Raw genomic sequence first — 4,614 nt, forward strand, 5'->3', positions numbered from 1 at the left:
CCCCGCCCCCCACCGCGCCCCCCCCCCAGCGGAACCCCCGCCGGCCGCGGACACGGCTCCCGCAGGCCGGGCACAGCCGTCGAGGGGCAGTACCCAGCCGTGCCTGGCTGCCCCCGTGGCCTCGATTCACTAAAGCCTCTTGGCATGTGCTTCAGGAGGATGTGATAAATCCTGCTCAGTAATTGCCGGGCAAACTTAGCTGTTTTCTTTTTTTTTTGTTTGTTTGTTTGTTTTAATTTATTTTATTATTATTATTATTTTTAATGACTTCTGGGATGGGACTGGAGACACAGCGCGACTTAACATTCTTTTCAGGTAAAACCCCATGGCAGTGAGCGTTCGCTATCTGATTGCATGTTCTTTTTTGTATTTTATACAATGTAACTGCAGAAATACCAACATTCTCCAAACCTGGCAGGACTGAAGGAATTCCCAGGTTGCCCCCAAAATTGTCTTGGGCTCTGGTATCTGAAGCTGGACTTGCAATGAGGCGTTAAGCATATAAGTGCATTCTTGCTGTGCTCTGTATCCACGAGTTGATGGAGGAACCATGGCCTTTCATCCCTTGCACTACTTGGGTTTGGATTGCTGTCTTTTTATTATAGCTATAATTTTATTTTTATATTATTGTGCATGGTCACACTTCCTCCTCTGAGAGTCTGGAATAAAATTCGGGAAAACATCAGGGGGAAGGGAGGGAGGGAGAGAGAAAGAAGAACACACAGCAGTCAGTAATATTCTGGAAATTAAAATAAGCCTCCATTTAAATATTTTCTTTTTTTAGTATCAGTGACTGTACTGAGTTACTTTTTGGTGGGGCACTGGGACTGCCCAAGACCTGGGCTGCGTTAGGGATAAGTTCATTCCCGTGGGCTGAGTGGTGGCTTGTCATACCAGAGTGTGCTCAGCTGCATCAAGTGGAGGATGTTAATTCACATCTCCATGGTTTAGTCTGGTGGAATAGCATGCTATTTCTCACTGGAAATAGAGGAATAGCCACACAGAGGAAAAAAATAAGTTGCGAAAATAATACCACTTGCATGCAAATTCAACATGTTCCACGGTAGCATATGGAAAAAGCTATAGGAAAGCAACAGCAAGCTCAACTGCAGAATATTGAGTCCCTTCTCCCTGCCCAACTGAGCTTGGCAAACTTTAGCAGGCTAGTGGAAAACAAGCAAACAAATGGCAGTAGAAAAACCCTTATAAATCAGGCTAAGAGGAAAGTAAGACTGCAGCTTATTCTTTCTGGCAATAATTAACTCTGATGAAGGCCCCCCATCTCCCTTTTTGAAATAGCTAGCTGAGAGTTGTGGTGCCTGTGAAGAAGCATTTGCTCAGCAAGGGAGCAGCTGTCAGCTGCATGCTGGTTTCTCCTCCCTGGGAACAGGCTTTAGCACACTGTGATATGGGCAATGCTTCACAGTTAGTGTAAACACTTAGGATATTTGTCATGTATTGTTTGTGCCTACATGACACCTATCATTTTAAATCTGGCAGCTGAGATATCTCTCTGTGATTACAGTGGAGCTGCGCTGATTTTCTAAAGTGAAGATATGGCTGAGACTGACCTTCCTCCTAGTAAATCCTTACAAATTAAAACTAAAATACTCCTGAATTTTTTGTTGCTTAGTTGTGGTTGTCTGAAGGTCATCCCTATCTCAAAAGTTGGTTGCTCAGGGAAGTCACATCACATTGAGACAGGTGGAGCTCTAATGAATAACTTCAGTTTTCACCAGACAGGAAGGTCTATGCTGCAACTAACAGCACTGCCAGAAGTACTGCAGGAAAGATCCTTATCTGATTAAGTAATTGATGTTGTCATAAAAAAAAAAAAAGCATTAGCAGAAAGAGCCAAACTGCAATTGCATGAGCAGCCTTAACCCTCAAATGCCTGAACTCTCTGAATGCCACATTTCTCAGCTTGCACGTGCTTGTAATGCTTTTCTCAGAGGAGACACAAACAAGCAGCGTGAGTACCACAGGTTGGAAGTCCTCTGGCAGCAGGAGTCCTCTTGCTTTTGCTGAATTAGCGGTGTGAGCATTTCCACCACTTCTTGCACCATCACCTCCTGCCTCAGGGGAGTCTAGCAGTCAAAATCTTTGGATGATTAATTGCTCTAGCTTGGGCAATTCTGTGGTGCTAGCACTCAGTCTGTGGGTGTCTTCTCAGGACTGGAGACCAGACTTATCCCCAGCCTATCCTTGAGACCCACTGTTCTTTCTTGGCTATTTTTGTCATTCACAGTACACCTTTCCCCAGGAGGCTCATGCTTTTTGGGCCCTTTGGACTAGAAATTAAAGTTTCAGGTATAAGTCGTAGTTTATATAGCAGACATTCAGAAAAAAAAAATCATAGTTCTCCTGGTCATTTCCATCCAATCAACATGTACTGAAAAGTTAGTATGTATCCATCAGTGCTGACAGAAAACAACTCCTGAGACAGCAGTTTTCTTACAGCAAATCTGTAGTAACCTGAACCAGAGTTTGTAATTCATATGCAGTTTTCTCAAACTCTTAACAACACTCTTGTTCGATGTGGGGAATGTATCTACTCTACAAGTGATTTATCTTGGGCTTTCCTTTAATAAACAACAATAAATTGAGAAACTGTTGAATCATAAGTTTTCATTAGTAGTCATTTATCCTGTGCTCTAGTTAACCACCTGGGACTCTACAGAAGCATGCTTGTGGTGTTAGTTACTCAGACTAAGACATGGGAGAAAAAATGGTTGGAATTTCTTGCAAGCAGAGCTTTTTTCACAGCATACAAAACAGAATGATGATGAGAAATATGTCAAATGCCAATAGACGAAGTATATTTCCTATGAGAACAGTGAAAACTAAGTGACTGCCTTAGAAAAACCAAAGCATTACAAAGGAAACAGATGTGTGCTATTTCTGAAAGCAGCTCACGAAAGAGATGAGTGAGCTTTTTGGAGGCATGGTATTGCTTCAGATCTTCTGGAGAAAGGCAAGAAAATATAAACTCTAAATATGCTATCATGCAAATAAAAACTGCATTAGATCCTTAGATCATCTTTTGCTCAGCACTGGTGAATTTTTCATTTTCTGCTGTCACTGAGTTATGTATCTGGTCTTGCTTCAAGAGTGATTGTGCCATTAGTGCCCACAACAGCACTCCTTCCTTAACATTAGTCTAATGTAGGAAAAAAACAGTGTTTCCAAGCTCTTTTCCACAAGCATAACATACACCAATCTAAAGATTAAGTCCAGAACAAAATCAACGTGAGTTTTGCTTCAGTAAGAACTATGGACCCTACCCAAGGTATATTAAAACTGCAGTTTTGTTATTTAGTTAGTTTGTTTAGGTGTTTATGTGTGTGTGTGTTGGTTTACATCAGGTAGTTTATAACTTTTCTCCCAAGGCTGCATTTTTTTACCTTCTGGCACTCTTTGCTACCCCAGCTGGAATGCAGTTCTGGGAGCTGTATCTACCCTGAAAGCCGGATCTACCAGAATGTGGCACAATCTGCACCAGGAGGTTCTAGAGCAAAATGGTTCACTTTTTTTTTTAACAAGTCCTCATTAGAAAGAGGTTATTTATAGTGTTATTCTAATAAGGAGCCAAAACAGAGCTGCCTTTTATTAGAACTTGCAATGAAGGGCATTACACTGAGGCCTCCCTGTGCATAAATACCACTTACTTACTGTGCAAAAGTTGGCCTGGAGAGCAGAAAAATTCAGCTTGTATTAGCAAAGAGTTCATTTAGGTAGGAAAGTTTTAAAGAGTTTAAGCAGCATTAATTCAATTAATTCCACATGTGACAATGTCATTTTATCCTAATTATTTAAGAATTCAGAAATGAGGGGGGGAAAAAAAAAGGGAAACTCTGATCCCTGATGAGACTTCGTCTGAAGTAAAAGTCCTGTAAGTTTGCCTGTTGGAAAATAACCATTTAAAGCAGCCTTTCCCCAGGCCAAATACAGATATCTCTGAATCAAAATAATAATAATAATAATAATAATACCCTTATATTCTAGGTGAATATAAGTGGGTGAGAAAGCAGCAGATGAGCTCCTTTTGGCTCATTCCTCTGCAGTGAAGGTGCTTTTTATATGTCCTGGCATTTTCAGCCAGGGGATCTGAGGGACATAGGTCTTGGTCGCTCTGGGGCACAGTCTCCTGGAGGATATGCTTTGTTTCAAACAACCCATGAATAAATTCCGGGATTAGGGCAGTTTTCTCTGTCTCTTGGAGTCGTTGGAGTGCAGGTGAAGAGCAGCCCCCAGGTTCCGGGAACACGCTCTAAATCTGGCTTAGGGATGGAGCATCCCTGTCACCAGCTGCTGCTCCTGGTGCTGCTGGCCCCCTGCCCAAACACACCCAGCTCTCTCTACACTGATTTTTGGGCTTGTGTTGCAGGACAGGTGTCTTCTCTCTCTCCCCCCGCAAATGCAATAACGCGTTGCGTTCCAGCCGCAAGCGCAGCTTCGGGGTGTTTTTGAGGAAAGGGGGAAGGAGGGGCAGACGAGAGAGAAGAAATCGAGGAGACAGAGGAGAGAGTCCGCAGGATACAGCCGGTTTGGGCTGGGGACGGTGCGGCCGGCAGAGATGGGCACCCCTGCCCGCTGTGCCCGAGCATCGCCCCC

General features: G+C 43.2%; 1 protein-coding gene across 1 annotated transcript in view; it reads right to left on the reverse strand.

The window, feature by feature from the left end:
- Positions 1-4,614, reverse strand: part of EPB41L4B (erythrocyte membrane protein band 4.1 like 4B) — a 191,757-nt gene that overhangs the window by 1,009 nt on the left and 186,134 nt on the right. The gene's annotated exons all lie outside the window — the stretch shown is intronic.

The sequence above is a fragment of the Geospiza fortis genome, unplaced genomic scaffold, assembly GCF_000277835.1.
Source record: "Geospiza fortis unplaced genomic scaffold, GeoFor_1.0 scaffold206, whole genome shotgun sequence".
NCBI classification, from domain to species: domain Eukaryota; kingdom Metazoa; phylum Chordata; class Aves; order Passeriformes; family Thraupidae; genus Geospiza; species Geospiza fortis.